This window comes from Sylvia atricapilla, chromosome 2 (genome assembly GCF_009819655.1).
Source record: "Sylvia atricapilla isolate bSylAtr1 chromosome 2, bSylAtr1.pri, whole genome shotgun sequence".
Taxonomy (NCBI): Eukaryota; Metazoa; Chordata; class Aves; order Passeriformes; family Sylviidae; genus Sylvia; species Sylvia atricapilla.
Genome location: NC_089141.1, coordinates 71,829,237 through 71,849,585, shown reverse-complemented (window position 1 = coordinate 71,849,585; position 20,349 = coordinate 71,829,237). Strand labels below are relative to the sequence as shown.

General features: G+C 34.6%; 2 long non-coding RNA genes across 2 annotated transcripts in view; both read right to left on the bottom strand.

Moving 5' to 3' along the window:
- Positions 1-20,349, bottom strand: part of LOC136357838 (uncharacterized) — a 314,577-nt gene that overhangs the window by 126,986 nt on the left and 167,242 nt on the right. The window lies entirely within an intron of this gene.
- Positions 16,566-18,194, bottom strand: LOC136374374 (uncharacterized). Its single transcript, XR_010745895.1, has 3 exons — positions 18,118-18,194; positions 17,296-17,405; positions 16,566-16,737 (listed from the first exon to the last, which is right to left on the bottom strand). It is a non-coding gene; the product is annotated as an uncharacterized lncRNA (long non-coding RNA).

Below are 20,349 nucleotides of genomic sequence, written 5' to 3'. Positions count from 1 at the left end.
ACTGCTGAACTCATTGCAGAAGTTGATGTACTAGAGGGCTACAAGCCCTGGCAAGTCGAGGGAAGACCCTGAAGGAGTAAAAGATCAGGGTGAATGTATGCATGCATGCAAGACAGTACAGACCTGTACAAGTGTGTACTAACCCATAATTAAGCAGTGTTACTAAGAAACATAGATATCATTGTTATTGTTTTAGATTGTGTTTGAAAAGTGTATAAACCAGCAGTGTGTTCAATAATATCAGCTTCATGGTGCAAATCATGGAGACCCAGTCTCCTCAATCATCCAATGTGGCTGTGTGCTAGTGATACAGAAAGACTCTAGTCTCCTCTAAAATCTGTGTCAGACTCTTCAGGCTTACAAGACTGCTTCAGATACCTAGCCACTAGACATGCTTTTACACAATTATGTTTCACCCCTATTCAATATGGTTGATGGAATCTGATGTAAATTTTCTTACAAAAAAAAAAGTTTATTTTTTATATTTCAATTGAATATTATTGCTGATATTCTTCATCAGTAGCAATCTTAGCATGCTTTTGCAAAATCCTCATTATGGAGAACCTTACATGTCAGTCTTGGAAATACAAATCCAATTCAGTATATTACTTTATCCCTAGGTAATGTCTTTTGTCCTGACAACATGATATAATGATCATCCTTTGTTTATGGAGTTAACACCTAATGGAAATGTTCACATACAGCCACCCCAAATCTGTGGAGCATGAGAATCTATATTTATTAAAGTTATTTTAGTGAAGATTTATTTGGTAAGTAATGTCTTTTCTCACCTAAAATTTACTACCAGAGGAATTCAGTTTGATATTTGAAATAGTGGCATGTTTTATAGTTATTGTTTCTTTCTATTGCTATAAAAGCAAAGGAAGTTTAATATCTCTCATGTTGCACAGAAGCTGAAATAAAATATAAAGATAAATGTATATAGATACAGAGTATTATTGGTTCTGAGCTGTAACAGCTGTGTTACAATGTTTACTGCCAGGAATTACGTATTTCCAGATGGAAGCAATGTTGTAATTCATGAATTTTCTAGGGAAAAAGAGGTTGTATGCTTTAAAAAAAAAAAAAAAAAAAAAAAAAGATACCCACATCAATCACTGTTTAAAGAAAACTCAACAGTTCAGTTAAATAAATCTGATTTGTTACAAGAAAGACCCAGAATCAGCAGCTTTTTTATTGTGGTTTTTTTAGGCCAAATAATGAAACAATGACTCATGCTCAAGGTACTACACAGGTTTCAGAGAAATATGTTGATATAAAAGCTAGACTAATACAAATTAATCTAGACTGTATTTTAAAATATTCTGCAATCATCACTTTATTAAACCCTATTAACAAAGCTGATTTAAAAATTGCTTAACTTATCTTAAAGCTTGTTGCAAACTTGACCTAGTGAGGCATTTTTTTTATCAAACCAAGCATTTGAGGGAGAGCAAATGGAAAGTTATGAATATTGTCAATCTATGCTGACTTTGATTTTCAGGCTAAATGAGAACAGCTTCATGGGGAAAACAGCTACATATGGAAAGATTTTTGCTTTTATCCTGCAGAGGAATTTGCTACTTCCTGTGGTTTGTTTTTCCTTGAAAACATGGATCTGTTGCACAGATTCAGGAATATTCAAAAGTAAATATTAAAAAATATTTTTGTTCCTGCAAAAATAGTTCTCCATTTTGCAAATCTAATAGACTTTCCACAGAAGACATCCACAGACACTTAAGAGAAAGACAAAAAAAAAAAAAAAAAAAAAAAAAACCCAAAAAAACCCACCACCAAAACCAAAACATACAAACAAACAAACAAACCAAAACAAAAAAAACAAACCAACCAAACAAAAAAAAACCCCAAAAACCAACCAACCAACCAACCAAAAAAAACCACCCTAATTGGGTATTTATTTCAAAGAAATCAATACAATTTTAAAGAAATATCAAAGAAGTATTTAGGAAATCTTTTTTTTTTTTTTCTTTTCCTAGAGATGTAGTTCCTAAAGTTTTGTGCTCATTCCTTAATTTTCTTTTAAGACTTACCCACACTTTCAGAATTACAGTCAGCAGCGATTCTAGCTGGAAGACTATTTATTGCATGAGGGAGATGCTGATCCACCCATCAGCTGACATGAGTCTGTGCAGGTCTGTCAGATGCTGTGAACAGCTCTTTGCCTTCAGGCCTGTGAGTGCCAAACATCCTTCTTGGACCCTGGATAAACCTAGCCAGCTGATGGTGACACATGGATTAATAGGCATCTCCCACTTGGCAATCATGCTACACCACCCACAATTCCTTTTCTCTTTTTTAAGGTAAAGCAGGATGTTCTCAAGTTTCTCTTGTGCTCCACCATGGAAATGGCAAATCCATTTCTTCTCTTCTGACAGCATGCTATCAAAACTGTAAAGACCAAACAGCCAGGGCAACTATAAATGGACGTGAGCTCTGTCATGTACCTTCCCCAAACTGGAGGTCCTTCTAATTCAACAGTACGTGGAAGGTTATGGAAGGCATCTAAGGTCATCTGCACTTTTTGTCTGGTGTTTTTTTGAGCTATCATGTTAGTTCTTATAAGTGATATTTTAGTTATGATTTTTGAGTGGTTTGTTTTTTTTGTTGTTTGTTTTTTTTTTTTTTTTTTGACTGGGACTACTAGAAACACTTTTACAGGTGCATTACATTATCCAATTTATTTATATATCAACAATTTAGTAGCTCATAGAATTTTATTTTGAATATTCTTGTGAATAAATTGGGAGGGGTGCTTTTGGTTCTAAGTCCTTAAATTTTGGCACTGTGTATTTGTTTTAAGGTAAATATGTAGGAAAAGATTAATGATTGTAAAAGCATGCAACTTAAAATAATAACATGCTCATATTTTATTTTGTCTTTAAACACCTTTGAAAAATATATGATTTGCTTTACATCAAGGCATTAAAAGATATTAAATAGTAATTGATACTAAAGTCTTTCAAGATCCTTTATTTTTACATATAGTCAAATTACATGAGAAAAACTAGTTGTTTACTTCCATATTGGTTTATCTAAATGTATTTCAGAACCATAATTTTTTTTAAAAAAAAATACATACTTTGCTTCACATTTAAAACAACATTGGAGATTTGCTTCACATTTAAAACAACATTGGAGACACAGATCTAGCATCTGAAAGTGATCTTACTTTTTAACTTCTAGTTGTAATCAGTAGTATCTGTGTGCTTCCCTTTTTTTGTGATACATTATATGATCACAATGCATACTTGTTCTGGGCTTTATGTCTGCAGTGACAGTGAATACAAATGGAAATGTTTCACATAAAATATTAAAACTAATAATAAAGGTATAAATACCTGTCATCTAACAAATCTGAGCCTCAAGACTGCCAAATAGGAGAATAGTCAGCTATATATTTATATCTCTATGAAGAGAGATCTCACAGTGTTTGAATACCCCTTTCACACACTTCTCTAATGGGGCATGTGGTACATGATTTCACATCATATAAAAAGGAAAGCTACTGTAGCATATGCAAGACAGCTGCTGATTTTTCTGAGAGTTCATTTAAGCCTAAAAATTTGAGACTTTTTGGGTTTCTTCATTTCATCATAAAACGGAGTTCTTAAGATGGAAATATTTTGACAGCAGATGCAAAAACACCCCACAATACTATATATGTCATAAGTTTCCTTTCATTTCAGTACATCTTTGTAATTATAAAGTGATTGAGTCTGTGTCCTGTATTTAAATGAGCTTTCATGGTTCAGGAATGATACTCTCCAAAACACACCATTGCTTGTTCACACCTGCCCTCCCCTTGCCACCTGTGCTGGGATGGAGGAGAGAATTGGAGGCACAAAAGGTAAAGATCTCAGCTTGAGATAGCAACAATTTACAGAAACAGCAATGAGATCAGAAAACAAACAGTAACAACAATACTATTAATAACAAAAATTTACATGAGAGAGGTGAGTGATTCACATGCAAAATGCTCAAGTTACCCTGATTGCTTCTTCTGCCACACTTACACAACCAGAAGTCCAAGAAAGAGACTGTTGCCCCCACTTCAAAGCAAAGACATGAAGTGGTGTAGAATAACTTCAGTGTCCTAGCCATGCCCCTTCCTTTGCAGATACTGCAAAAATTATCCCTGTCCTGAACCAGGACATAAACTTCATAAATATCCTGGTTCATTTATAACTAAGAGGAATTCTTCAGTCCAGAGTAACTGACCTTTACATATAGGTAAATATAAAAGAAAAGCCTTATAAAATATAGTTTAGGCCCTGCTACTCTAGCCAAACTAGCAACTAGTTTGTAAGCTTTTATAAGGAAGAATTAGAGGAATGAAAAACAGTTAGCAGGACAAACACTTCTTGTAGAGAAAAATAAGTTGCACTTGTAATAGCAGATCTGTCTCATGAGAATCTACAAATAAATATGTAAATTCTTAAGTAAAAGAGTGAGTCTTTGCATGTACACACAAAACCACCTTTTAACTAATGAATTGGGTGGTAAAAAACTAGAGTTAAACACAAGGCTTGTGAAAACTATGAAAATGAGTTATGTAAATAAAGAAGGGGCTTTTCCTGCATGAAGAAAAGGAGTCCCATCTCTATTACTAAAACACTGACTAAGACAAACACTTGAGTATTAAATAAAAGTATATTATATGAAATATTTTTATTATTAAAAATAACATAGACCACACACACAAACAGACAAAAAAGTGTGTCCTCACAGAGCAATAGTAAGAAGTGGAGATATCAAATAAGTGTTGTGAAAAAGGCTTTCTCTCTCAACAGGAAAATACAGACACTTTTGACCATGAGTCACCTGAATTATTTAAAGTCTACTTTAAATAAAAGATTAAATGCAGCTAAAAATACTTGTTTGCTCTCTACTGACTCTAAATAAAGACTAGATATTGACCTTAAAAATACACGTCTACATTAGAGACATTTAGACCAATTAGTCTCTAGACCCAAGACACATGAAAGATTCCTCCCCCACCAATCTTTTAGGATTAGTAAATCTGTGTCTGGGTTTTTTATGGGTTACGTTTGGTTTTGGTTTGGTTTGTTTGTTGTCTTGGGTATAAAAAGCTTTAGCTGAATTCATTTTCAAAATCTGAAGGAACACACAATGATTTCTCCATCGTAAGGATGTAAGTAAATATCCAAGATTTATTCTGGCTGCCTTCTGTGAGTCGTCTCTAGCATGTAAGAAGACTCAGCTAACTGAGGAGATAGACAAACTATTTCTAAATCTAAGCAATTTCAAGGGCTCTCAAAAAAACCCCCCAAACACAGAGGCTGAATAACGTTGAAAACCTTTCAATATCTGAGAAGCTCAAGTCTAAACATGGCAACAATGAGGAAGGCATTTGCACATTAATAAAGGAAAGATAATAAATGCTTTAGAAATTTCTGTTAATGATACAAAATATGTTATTTTATGACAGACTTTTTTCTCCTTATTAGTTATGATGATTAATCATAGGATTTATATTAAAATGGTATCAATTGTAATGAAAAATTGAATAAGAAAATTAAAAAACAAAATTCAATAGATTTGTTGTGCCTACAGTTTGTTGCGACTACAAAAGCATTCATTTTCTGACAGGTGGTATTGTGAAAAAGAGGTAGAACTGTTGTATCATCTTGAAATATATATGCAGACTTGTCCTGGAAAAATAGAAGAGGATAGCAGAAACCCTTTTTTTCTGCAAACTATAAAATTATAGACTTAAAAATCCAAATTGAGTGTGGAAAGGAGATTTTACATGTATGACAACCTCTGATTTGGAAGTCAGTTTGAGCAACTGCATTGGCAGATGAACTTTTCCTGTGAGAAATTGCAATAATTAGGCTACAAAAATAACTTCTGAAGAGGCAGTACTTATATAAATAGTATTATGCAGGATGAGAGTACAGAAATAAGACTTTAGATCTATATATGTACACAGTGAGAACTATAAGACAATCATTGTCTGAGATTTGTTTTCTTGAAGAAAACCTAGACTTGTAGCACAGAAATGTAAAAAAACACATAAAATAAAGTGCCGTTTGCACTTGCACTGGACTTAGTATCACATTCTAAGTTATAGGATTTTGGCAGCAACAAAACATGTAGAATATTTTTGGGTGTTGGTACTATATATTCAACTATTCACTATCATATTAATGAAATGTTTAAATTCTGCCTCAACCTTGGAAAACTGTAAAGTTTAGGAACTGAGATTTTTTGCTCCTGCTAACATATTTGATGAATCTACCCATTATCTATTGCTATGAAATGGAATGGAATTCTATGAGGAATGAAGTACTTGCCCATACAGAAGAATCTCATGGCACTGTGGTTCAGAGATTGTATGTGTGTATGCTTTCTTCTTAGTAGCATAGAAATAAGGATACAAAGAATAGTATTGTAAGGGTTCTTACTATAGAAGCAAGGATATCTTTTAGAAGTGAAAAATGAACATTATAGCCTGGAGGAATCCAACACGTCAGCCAAGTCCAATGTCCACCAGTCAGCAGGCATTCAGCTGAATACAAAGAACAATTTCTCAGCTTGAAGTTTATAAAGAAATACTGCAAATTCATCATGGAACAGATATTTAGGGTACCAAACATATGGATAATTAAAATATCTTTCATTTACAGACCCACATCAGTGCACATAATACAGAAATAAATTTAGAGAAAATAGCTCTCAAAGCAATCAAATGAAAATTTACTAATGTTTTTGCTGAATTAGTTGACTGATACTGATAAGTAAGGGATATTTTTTGTCAGCAAATCTTTCCTATGCATTTATAGGTGTAGAAGTTGGCTAGAGACATTAACTTAACATCCAGCACTCGATGCTGGTATTAACGCCTACGCTGTTTATTCCATGGAAGTGAACAGAAGGGATTGTTCTGCAGATGTTGACATGAGTATTACAGTTGAATGAATATATATTCTTGAAATTGCTGGCAGTCACATAGTGTAAGTTCAGATGTACTTTTTTTTCCAAAGAAAATTAAAAAAGGCATTTGTGATAAACATGTATTCAATTATCCCCAAATAGACTAGTGTGATTCAAGTCACAGCAAGATATTTTCCTGCTTGGGAGTTCTCTTTTATATGCCACTTAACAGCGTTTCATGGGTTGTTTTCAAAATGTTTTCCATCATTACTACATTTACCAAAATAACCTAGTATATAGTAATGCAAATTGGAATTTTCAATCTTCTGTGACTTCCATCCTTAAGATCCTTAAATGAAAAATTACTTCATTTTTATTCTAGCCAGGGAGTGTAAAAAGTACTATAAGAATTTTAGTACTCATGATGAATTGGGCTGAAAGTCCCATAAGTTATATTAAATATTTTACATGATTCTAGCCTCTTGATGAGCTGTTTTTTGTACTGCTTCATGATGCTTCACTGTGCCATGCATTACCTGATTTTCTGTTTCTGAGCATCATAGAATGAAGTCCAGCTGATGCTTAGAAAAAAAAAAAAAAAGAAAAAAAAAAAGAAAAAAACCAACCAACCAACCAACCAAAAACCACAACAAAGAAACAACAAAGAAAAAAAAAAAAGCCTCCACAAAAACCCCATGACATTAAAACATCATGAAACTCTAAAGTACATTTATTTTCAGTACTATATAAAAGGAACATAAAAATGTGACTAAATGACAACTTTATATAAGTCATCATAAAGTAAGTCTCTGCTATCCGTCTAACTCCCATTCCTAGCATTTTATCTCCTCCTAAGGTACTGCTGTTGCCTGATAGGAAAACAGAAATTAAGTGTCTTGTGGTGATTAATTTCCTTATTGTTAAAGAAGGAATTTGTAGACGTGACATTAGCAAAAGCTGCAACTTTTTATCATGTCATTTTGCTATCATCTATCTTTGCTGCCTGGTCCCGCAAAACCCCATAACGTCACTTTCCAGTCTCATACTGTAAAACCTCTCTTTAGTTAATAAAAATGAAGGATAGGAGAAGTTAATCTGTTTCATTTGACCCTGTCACATTTTTTGGTCTTTGTCCAAATTAAATATTTAGTAATTTCCTGCCATTTTGCTATTGAAAGCAAGAGAACTAGATTCTAGGTAGATCATCTGCTGCTGTCTGTCAGGTATAGTTATTCTGCTTTGCCATAATATTATTAATTAAACTCTTGTCAGTTCTGGAAAAAAAATATTACAGATAGCTACATTTAAAGAAAAGAATAAGTATTAATTTGTTTTTCCATTAAAATTTCACTTTTGTTCCAAAACCCAAAAAATGGTAATGTCCTGTGTATAATTTACTTACATTTAAACCACAAAAGACTTTAAATCTTTTCAGTTTTCTGTCTTATTTCTACCAAAACTCTGCATATACTTAGGAAGAATGGCATGTCTAGGAACAGTTGCTGATGTTTTCAACACCAGATATTTAGTTCTTAGATTTACACCTTTCATGTATCTTCAAGACCATATGTTTAGTTCTATATTGACAGGTATTGACAGTGTGCTTCTTGGTAACACAAAGAAAAAAGAAAAGGTAATGTAATTGTTTTGTTCTCTGTGTAACTGAAGTAAGGACCTCTTCATCTATCAGACTCCGTTTGCTGGGTGGCCTGAAGCTAACACCAAATCTGAGGGGTTTTTTGTTGTCTTGGACGCTAATTTTCACCTGCAATCTCTCAACCTGTTCATTACAGATTTTGAAAGACTACTCTCTGAAGTCAGTCCATTTTTCTACAAAGAAAAAAATCCCACTGCCTTTCCTTCCTTCCCTGTCTGTTGTGAATGGTTTATAGCTGCTCACTGCAGTGTTTCAGTACCCCAATTCATTCCAGCACTTTTTCATTGATAGCAGATAGATCATTTTTCTAGATGGACAGTGGCTACCAACTCCTAACATGGTTGTTAGCCATGCATTGATATAGAGTTGGGTATCATTTGTCATCTTCTGGGAGGAACATGCCCTAATTCCTTTCAAGCACTGCACAATAATTTTCCCCTGTTGATTCCTAGAATTTCAGGAGGTCCTGGGTCTTTGTTACTCAAAACTCCATCCTCTACCCCCTGCTAAATCTAGTTAAAAACTCATAAATCTGGCCAGTTTGTACTTTATCCTCATTTAAAATTTTGTTTTCTTTTTCAAAGGAAGGATTTTCCATTTTTTCAACAAAGAAACTAAACAAAGAACTAGTAATATTTATTTCTTTTATGAAGTCAGAGATTAGAGAATTCATTAACAAAAAAACCCCAAAAAACCAAAAAAAAAACAAAAAAAAAAACAGCCCCCCAAAACCCAAAAAAATCCTGCCAAATATTTTCACATCTCCAGGCTCCCCTTAGCACCATACTTTAACTATTAGTCTGCAGCTCACTCATTTAAATACGACAGTACAAAGAACCTCACTTTCTCCCATCCAAGTGATTAGGATTCACGCCTGTGGCAAAGATAAAAAAAGTAGTCCTTGGAAAGAAAGTGAGAGTGTAACTCTTCAAACATATGTTCAGGATATTCACTTGGACAAAGAAGCCTGTTTTCCTGGAATATTCTTAAACACACTAGAATTGTTCTACCAATTTTTTGTTTGTTAATTTTTCATTCTTGATAGATACTGAATGAAATACACATGCCAAAGATTACATTTCTCTTTGGTAAGCACCTAAACCACTAGACAAATGAGTTAGGATAATTGGAATATTAAAGGAGAATATTTTCCTTTAATATCTTACTCTACCTGATGCTTGCCCTACAAGACATATGTATAATACTAGTTTGTATTCTCTCAAATAGAGTTGCAAGACATTTCTCTGGTAGTTGAAATTAATCTGATTTTATTTGAAATAGATTAAAGAACTAACCTGGCCAGTCACCAGTCTCAGCTGAAAGGTATGACTGACAAATGGAAATGCAGATCCAGCAACTTTGTGATTTGACTCCTAGATAGCATTCTTTAGAAAATCTAAACATGTTCTGAACACACTCCTTAAAGATAAAGACCAGGAATGGCACAGTCAATCCCACTGTCTGTTTTCAAATGCAGCTCCATGTCTACAGCTTTCCCATGCTGGCCAGTGTGTGTGCTCAAGGGGTCAGACCTGATGGGTGAGATCAGTACTGGACTAAGGTGATTGATTATAAGTAAGATCTATTTCTTTCTAGGTTAATGACATTATCTACATGTTTAAGGAGAATTACCTTATATATATATATATATATATATATATATATATAAATGTCAGATCAGATTGGGTTATGACTAAAATGTAATATTGTCTCACAAAAATTTCATGCTGTCATTTTTCTTCAACAGGTTCCATGTAAATTTATACATATTCTCAGACCTTCTTAACATGTTTTGCATTTGTGATGCCTTTGGAAAGATGTCTTCCTTCTTTCTTTGACGTTATCTTTTTTTTCTTTTCTTCCCTAAAGGAAAAGAAGCTCTCAGGTTTTAAAGGCTTTCTTCAATAAGTAGCTAGGAATAGGTAATCAAGCCATAGGAAGAAGCAAGCAAGCCTTGGCTTGCTAGAGGCATAGCACTCAATGGGATTTGTTTCATGTGCACTTATTTTATAAACAGAACAGAACAAAGTGTGAGTTGAAGTCTGTTCATTATCATGACTTCTAGCACATAAGTATCTTATTAATTAAATTTAAAAAAATAGTGCTTTCTGTTCACAATCATAAAATGTCCTTGAGTGGTACTAACATTTTGATCCCAACTATTTTTCTAACTTACTTTTTTCCATTGACATCAATACTTTCTCAAATGTGGCTCCATAACATAAAATATTACTGGTGTTATAGGTCTACAAAATGCATCAGACCAAAACCGTTTCTCAGGATCCACTTCTGATGTAATTATCTCCCAATGAGCACACCAAAACAGAGCTATAGGCATCCTTCACCTATCAGATCAATCTCCGTCAACCCACATATTTCCTGTGAAGTTTTTTAATTCAGCTTAGTTGTTTAAGGTTATATTCATTTTACCACTTTGGAAATACAGGCTGAAGTGCTTAAATTGAATCCATGGTGGTTCTACCACAAATGTTTCTCTTGAAAATGTGCTTTTCAGTTATCTTTTAATGCTTCACTGGAGACTGAAGTTGTTTAAGTCCCTATCTTTTTGAATTGCAATCAATGCAACCTTTCTCACTTTCATCTGTGTGACTCTAATTGAAATAAGCCGCAGCACACATTTTTTCCACGGCTGCTATCTACACTGGCTTTTCTTTTTACTTGATGTGATTTATTTCTCACAGACCTAGAGGCTTCTAGCAATGTTTGAGTCACACTTCAGACTGTCAAAAGTGATGGCATACTGCCTATTAATTACTGTCTCTGCTGTCATTCACTTAAGTGCCCAAAGGAATCCTCAGAATAAATTCAACTTCTGTATAATATTCCAAAATAATTATTAATATCCAGAATTGGTCAAAATAAATTATTTCTTTTATTTATTTAAATTAAAATTGAAAATTAAACTTTCTAGAAAGGTATCTGGTAGATTTTATGGTCAAAGAATCTTGTTTCTTCACCCATGAAAGAACACAGGGAGACTATGGCAGATGAGGAGCCCCAAACATACTCTGCCTTGCTCTTCCCAGGCCTGTCACAGGGGTCATCAGCTCACCAAAGGTCCATCTTCGCAAGTCCAGAGAAGCACAGGGGAAGCTGGAAACCTAACATAATAGCCTCAGCCTAAGTATCCAAGTGTGAAATCCATCAGGAGGAGTCAAGGGGAGAGATTCTTCAGAACACCATTCAGACTGATGCGGGTTGCTGCTCAGGCACTGGGGACCATAATAAGATACAGTGGAAGAGCATTTTGGGGTTGCACAAGACTAATTTTGGGATAGTCAGAAGAGGCACCAATGACAGAAAAATGGAGAGGGTTAGAGGATTTGGGGACTAATAATTGCAGGAAATGGTAGGCTAAGGGAATGAAAGGGAGGAGCTGGTTCATGTGCTTGTCTGACTATGCCCTGTGCCTGATCAGAGATATCTGTCACATGTTCCTGCTAAACTTCCTTTTATTTCTTACCTGGGTAACAATTCTTGGTCCTGTGTGTATGAGGGTGTGAGGTCTCTCTGTTTTCAGCCGTTTTCCAGTAAGGGTCTGTCATATAAATGTGCATTTATGGGAGTCCAGGTTGCCAGCAGGTGAGTCAGAGGAGAGTCTGTGACTGGAAGGGAAGGTGAGATTGAATGGCTGAGGCCAGTAGTGCTGTTTATTTTCATACCAGTGATACGTCTGTGTGAAAATCAGGGTTGTTGCCCATGTATGCAAGTAAGTGTGTCTATACCTCTGTATGTGTGTGTGTGATTCATGTGCTTGCATCTACTGGACATTTTCAACCTCTTTGTGGCTGGGATGTGGGGCTGTGGAGCCTCATCTCTCTTGGGCTGTCAAATCCTGAGTGGTGTACTTTCCTCTAACAACATTAGGTATTGAAAATTTGATTTCAAAGCAATATTCTAACTTGCAATTCTTGTTGTTTTCAATACAGTATATTATTTTGCTCAGTTTTATCATCTCTAAGAAATATTTAATCTGTCCTACTATTGACATTTAATTTTATTATCTTATTCTAGACATTAGGATTGTTGGAGTTTGAAGATATAACCCTCTACTTTCATAGAATCACTGACTACTGGTTACTCAAAATGTTTTAATAGATAGACTAAAAGAGATACAACATGAAAGCACTTTGTAATACTTTGACAGAAATAAAACAAAGAAATAAATACATAACCTAATAGCAATATTTGATATTTTAAAAATAAGGTGCAATGATATTAAGATAAAAGTAAATCCAAAATACATTTTAAAATTTAAAAAGGAGAAAAAAGAATTACCTGAAATACTTCTCATAAAACAATAATTGTATTCATCCTCTCAGTCTTATTTTGTTCCTTTCTGCTCTTTCAATCTGCCGGGGTTGCGTTACTACTGATTTTTAATAATTTAAAGCACATTTTAATGTAAACAAAAATATCTAGAAAGTTAACATCAACTCAGTTTTTCAGGTCTAATCCAGAACTTACATGAAAAGTATAATTAACAAAAGGCTAATACATTTATGCTATGCAGCAGAAAGAGAAGAAATTGAGCTTGAATCAATTTATCTGCTGAGAGAAGACAAGAGGTTTAAGTTTCTTTAAGAAAGTACTATGCTAAAACAATTATGTAAAGGTACACAGACTTTTTTTAAAAAGAAAACTGGAAAAGGGAAGCCACAAACAATCTAAATTCAAGAAACATACAAAAATACAGCAGAGTTCTTATTTCAGACAGGTTCTGCAATCTTATCAGCGTTAACTGACTTATTGTATTTGCAAAATGTATTTCCACTTGTTTGAACAAATTGCAAAACCTTTCTTTACAGTTCTGGTAAGTCTTTTTATGAGAGATGCAACACAAAATCCTGTAAATTTTTGCAAATGAATAAATGCAGGTTGCTTTTCCTTGGCAGAGTAGTTCTTTTTCTTTTGCCTTCACAGCTCTCTTCAAAGGGCTTGGAAGTGTTTTTATTTTTACAGAATATGATAGTAGCATTGATGTAATGTCTTTCAATAAAAGATGGGAGTCTTAATGCACTTGAAAAGCATTTGAGAATCATAAGTTAGCAACCAATTTACTTGTAATAATTCTCTACTACCGTGTCACATAAGCACTTCATAGACATTTAAGACTTTAAAGTATTGTTATCTCATCTTATATAGAGAGAAATACAAAGTATTCTAAAAAAAGGAGTAAAAGTGAACAACCTTCATGTTGTTCAATCTGTGAAATGGTCAGGATTGAAAACAATGCAGTCAAGAAACAAGAGCTTTTATACTGTTCTTCTGATAAATATTTAATTTATAAAACATTAAAGTACTTCAAATTTAAAGAGAAGAAAACTTGGTTTTAATTATGTCTTGGAATGTTTTGTATGTAATTAGCAACTTTTCAGTACTTTTCAGTATATAAGCAGGAATGTGAGACAACAACGTTAAACTTTTAAAACCTACTGGAATTTATATATTTTTCCAAAGTGCTAAATAGAATCTTTAATAACAAACACATTTTGAAATTACCTTTAGAAGGCCGAGTACTGCCAAATAATGTTTCTAAAGAACAGATGGTCTAAAACTGTTCAACAATGAAAAGATCTATCACATTATTATGAGAAATGAACATGGATTTACATCAAAGTTATTTCCATTTTTTTACATGTAAGAGCTATAATTTATTACATATAATAAACAATTAATCGTTAACACAGCTATGTGACTTCCTGTTTCTAAGCAAATATATTTTCAATTAAAATGCTTCACACAAACCTCTACCTGAATAAGTGTTGCATTCATGAAAACAAGGAAAACAGGCAGTTTTTCAATGGCAGTGCATAGAGTACTGGAAGAAAGATAATTACTAAATAATTGCTATCACATCATAACCTTGAGCAATTAGAAGCTTAAAGGGTAACAACTGTACTCATGAAAGTCCCATTTCTTGAACTAGAGTCATTAGGAGCATGTATTCCATTAAAAATAAATGTGTTTAACTTCTGGTGTCATCCTTTAGAAAAGAGAGAGCAATACCATGAATATTTATTTATTGCTGAATTCCGAAGGTCTCAAGGGTGAATATCTTCATACATATGTATTTATTCTTCAATTCAAATTATTACTTGGAGATAACAGTGGGAAGAACCATCTAATTATTATTTTTCAGAAAAAGAAACTAAATACAAATTGTTGCAATTAATTTAAAATTTTTGTAATTTAAATGTTTAAATCTAATTTAATGTTGAAATTTAGGTGCTTAAATCTTGATGTCAGTATAATTTGAAATCTTCAGGTGTTTAATGCCTGACCTCTTCCTACTGCTATAGTAAGACATGATTATTTTATAAAATAATCATGTGTTTTATCTGGCAACGCAGACAGCAAACCCTATTTGCTAGCAAATAATAAATGGGTTAAAACCAACCAAGTTAAGGCAAATAAATTCCACTGAATATGAAATGAAGAGCTAGTCTTATAGCTACATTGACAGTTTTAGGAGTTTAGGCCCAAATACACAAAACGTATGAAGTGAAAGAGCAAACCTAAAGCATTAACATGATAGTGACTCAAACGTACAACCTTAGATGGAGTAGAGAATGGCAAAGATCAGCCATATTTAAATATAGACAGTTTAATAGGCAAAACGAAAGTTGGATCCACAAGCAAAGCAAGGAACTCATTCACTGCTTCCCATGGCAGACAAGTGCTCAGCCACCTCCAAGAAAGCCAGTTGTGTAGTGGTTACTTGGGAAAACAAACACCAGCACTCTGAATGTCCTCCCTTCCTTCTTCCCCCACCATTCACTACTGGGCACAGCACTGTATGGTATGCAATATTCCTTTGATCCATTTAGATCATCCATGGGGGGACTGTCCCCCTTGGAGGGACATCATTTGTCCCAGCTGTGTCCTCCCTCCCAACTTCTTGAGCCCCTTCAGGCTCCTCAATGGCCAGGCTGTGTGGGAAACAGACAGCTCTGAGGCTGAGCAGGTGTTGCTCAGCAATGAGTGGAACATCAGTGTGCTCTCAATGTTTTTCAGAACAAATCCAGACTGTAGCACCACAGCACCTGCTAAGAATAAATAACTGTATCCCAACCAAAACTGGTACACATTGGTGTTTTCTTTATTCTCCTACAGAACAGAACAAAATGAAAATAAAACAACAAAAAAAGAGAAATGTAAGGATACAATAAAAATGGCTTTACAAGGATGTATATGATTATCATTCAAACCCCTTAATATTTACTCTTGTATAACAAACTCTATTTTATCAGAGCCATGGTATTACTTGAAAAACATCCCTCAACATAAAAATGTTTTCTTAATTTTCTTCTAAGCTGTTTTATTATTTCATGAAATGAAATGTGATAGGTACTGTTCTGGTTTGAGAATACCTTGGATGAGAAAAAAAGTAGCCATGCAAACATAAGTGTAAGTGAAGTCCTGTCATGCAGAAATCACTTGGAAAAACGTGGACAACATCCATTAGTGTTCTGTAGAGAATAACTTTTTAAAGAAAAGCCTTGCATAATGATGAATAGAAAAATATATTGGGAGCATGTACATCTTAACTCTTTCCTAAGAGGATTTTTTAATTGCATGAATTGCGACAGCCTCAGTTACTGAAAAACAGTATCAGTCCCAATGAGACATACTTTGAGCTGTCCTAATACAAATAGCAAGAGTATCTTTTGATGTAAGAACTAGAATTTAAAATTAATGATCCAATAACTTCATTTTCATGGTTAAATTGATGATTCTTCCTAGCTTTTTTCCCTTATCATTAAAAAAATAAAAAAAAAAAGAAAAAAGAAAGAAAGAAAGCAAGAAGGCTCAAGTATTCATGACCTTTTATAAATATTTTGAATTATAAAGGAAGTATTAATCTGGTGAAATATCATAGAAATATACGTATATTATAGCTGACTATATCATCCTAACTCCCTCTCATATAGAGAAATAGGATATAAAAGTTTCAGCTCACCTTAAGATACTGTAGTGGACTGACCTTGACTTCAGCAGGACAGGTGGAGAAAACAAGATCAAAAAGTCTTCAGTGTAGATAAAAGAAGTTTAATGAAGAGAAGGAAAGGTTGAATGAAGAAGTAAAATAAATAAAATTATCCTCTGCTTGCCTTCAAATGATGCTGTCCAGCCAGTTCCTGGGAAGTAGGGTCACAGTACACATGGCAGCTGCTTTTGGAAGACAAACACCTTAATAACAAATGTCCCCCTCCTCTGCCTTTCTCTTATTTTTTATTGCTGAGCATGACATCATATGGGATGGGATATCCCTTTGGTCAGTCTGGGTTAACTCTCCCAGAGTTAACTAATTACTACCAGACCTCCCCCACAGCCATATCTTAAATCTACCTGCCCACTCTGCTCTACTAGCCTTTGGTGGTGCTAGCAAGTTGGAGAGACATCCTTGATGCTGTGCAGCAGTAGCCAAAAGTCTGGTATGTTATCTTAGCTGTTTTAGCAACAACCACAAAGCACAGGACTGTGAGGGCACCTATAGAGAAAGTTAAATCCTTCCCAGCCAGACACAAAAAAGAAGCAAATTCATAATATTCTGCAGGTACCCATTTCTATTTTTATAATATATACCTCCCTTTGACTTGTAAATGAGTTGAGAGGAATCCTCCTTCCTAAATATCTGCCATCAAACCAGATATGTGCCTTTAAAAATTTGATGCTTATCTGAATTAAGAACTCACCCAATCATATAACTCTCATCTTGGTGAGATTTACAACTTTCAGCAGACAAATGCTTAGAGGAAGCAGAGGCATTGCAAACCTTCTTGTCACAGATGTGTGTCAACAACCCCTGAGCAAAAACCAATTGATTCTCTGGTTCTTCTCAAGACCAGGATTAATTTTTCTACCCCCTCTGGGCTTTAGCTATGAGTAATCATGCAGAATCACAGAACCACAGGCTAGCTCAGGCTGGGAGAGAACACAGTGGGTCATTTCATCCAACCTTCCTGCTCAGGCATGATCCTCCCAGTATACATTATACAGGATTGTGACCAGACAGTTCTTGGGTATCTTCAGTGTATAACACTCCACAACCTTCCTCAGCAATCTGTTCCAGTGTTCCATCACCTGCATGGTTCTTCCTAATAGATTCAGCATTTGTTTGAAGGATGACCTCTGTGCCTTGAAGTACACATTTAGGAGAGCAACTAGAAAAAATGCTTAACTTGTTCTTGGAGCAAGCAAAGTTAACCTCGAAGAACCCATTTCACTGAACAGAGTGATTTTGATTATTGTCCTGATTTCTACAAGAATTGGTTGGTGTGGTGTTGCAGCAGCCCTCTTGTTAGAGGGTAGAAATGAGTCAAGACATAGACTTCTTGCTTATCACAGCATGAAAAGGGTCCTGCTTTATTCCTCTTTAAAGCTTGGCCATCCTGACTCCAGGTATTCACTGACTCTAGCTGCAGCAAGCTCCTGCTGTAGGTTTCTGACTGCTGGTTATTTCCTGCTAAACTGTGACTGCAGGTATTAGTTTGCAGACTCTGACTGCAGGCTTTTACCTGGCTAGGCTGTGACTGCAGGTTCCAACAACAGGCTCTAACTGCAGACCCAGACTGACCTCACTGTAGTGATTCTCTCTCCCCTGGCCCCTCCTTCAAGAGCCTCTCCTTTCTTCTTCCTCAAGGTTCTCCCTCCCTCATGATTCTCCCTAACCAGCTAACTTCTCCCTTTTTTCACACTTATCTTTGTTGTATATTGCTGTGACTCATCGGGGTGAGGTTGTATTGGGTAATTAACACAGCTGTTACTAATCAACGATGAGGTCACTTGTATTCCCTTCTCCTATAATGTTGGATCTTTTTAGCCAAAGAGGAGTTTTAAATTCTCTAAAATAAATTGCCTCTCTGCAATCCTTTTCTCACTGCTTGAATATTATGTTTCTATGTATAGCCAATTAAGATATCTGTAAAATAAAATTCTAAGAAAATATAGATCTACTTTTAGACTTGAAAATTAAAATCAAAAAGAAACACCTCTCTGCAGTTCTTGATATAGTGCTCAAGAAACATAATTTGCATCTTGTCCTTTTCCTCAGCACTTTTTAATTAGTGTCTTCATTCAGCCATACACTGAATTTGCTGACTGACCACTGAAGGGTTCAGCAGGTTCACTGCTCTGAACTGCCATTTGGGATTCCAAAATCCTACAATGTAAAATGCAGTTAGTCCAAGTCTTCCTGTCTATATTCCCAGCTTCACAGTGGAAGTAGTTTAATCACACTGAATTCCCTAATTGTTGCTTAACTACATGTATTAAAGGCTGCATCATCTCAGGATATGCCATATGTTCTGTTAAGATGTGCCCCCTGGTGTTTTATATCAATGCAGTTGGATATAGGACTATCAGGAAAAGTGCCACAATCAGAATTTGGTCCTATTTGTATATTCTCTACAGAGACTTATGCTTTCATTTATACCACTTCAAATGGAAGCCTAACCTAATGTAATTTTCTTTCTGCTTTTTTTTCCCTAGAACTATAAACTTTAATATTTATTGACTAGTCCCTTTATAAATAGCTTATGTTTTATCATGAATCAAATAATATATGGTTTTTTGAACTCTTCCTGTTGACTGTTTATGACTAATATACTACTGCATACTGAAGTAAAAAAGGTTTGCAAGTCTAAGTTCATAAATGAAATAAAAAAAAATTAAAACAGCCATTTCCCAGAATAGCACAGTATTTTCTAAAAGAACAACAGGAATAATGTAAAAGATAATAGACTATTATTAGGGCTTCCTTTACTGCAGTGAAAAGAAATAGAATTACTTCATTAAGGCTTCTACAATCTCTGTAAATGTGCCCATATTATCAAAGGAAAAGGAAAGTGAAGATCAAAATAAAATATAGGCATATAAGTATATAGATATTATGATGCCTTAGCTCTTGCACATTTTCATTTCTAGGGACTAGTGTAATGAATTTGGGCCTAAACACTACTGTCCAAAAAACAGTTTCACACTTTCATGCCTTGAAGATTTAACAGTACTTTCACTTCTGACCGTTTCTGAGCTCAATACTTAATACTGGGTAATATGTCAGGTGATAATCAGGAGTCAAACAACAGCTCAGAGACATTCAGGAGAATCATTTCAGCAAAGGCTCTCAGGAAAATGGAAGGATGTAAAGAATGTATTCAAGTTTCTAGTTTCTGGTGATGCAGAAAACATTATGTTATCTTTAGGAGCAGTACTTCAAGGCAAAGTACAAGAAATCCTGTCAATTTTGTGTTCTTAAAAATGTCTGTTGCATAAACAACAAGCTTTAAATCTACTAAAAATTATGACTCCATTCTATTGAAACTTTTGAAAGGAAGTCAAAGGGAACATTTGCTGTGACGTGACCCGTTGCCACCTGAGAGTATGTTTTTTATGTTTTAACTTCCCCTACCCATTAGTTTGGGCATAGAATTCAGAGAGTGAGCTCTAGCAAGAACAATAGAGCAACCAATTGAGTTGTACTTCATTGTTATTTACAGCTTTCCTCAGTAAATTCTTCAATTTTAGTGAACAGTTCATGCATTATCAAGGAATGCTCATAGGATCTAGGATCTAGGTTTTATGTGCTTTTTTTTTCTTATAGTTTTTGCCTTATAGGTGAAATGTTGTATATGTACATTTTCCGTGCTATTGCTTCTTCCCTCCTACATTTGAAATACAAATGACAGTACAGCTGGACCAGCTTTAAGAATATTTGGCAAACAGAAAGACTGAAAAATTCAAAGCAATAC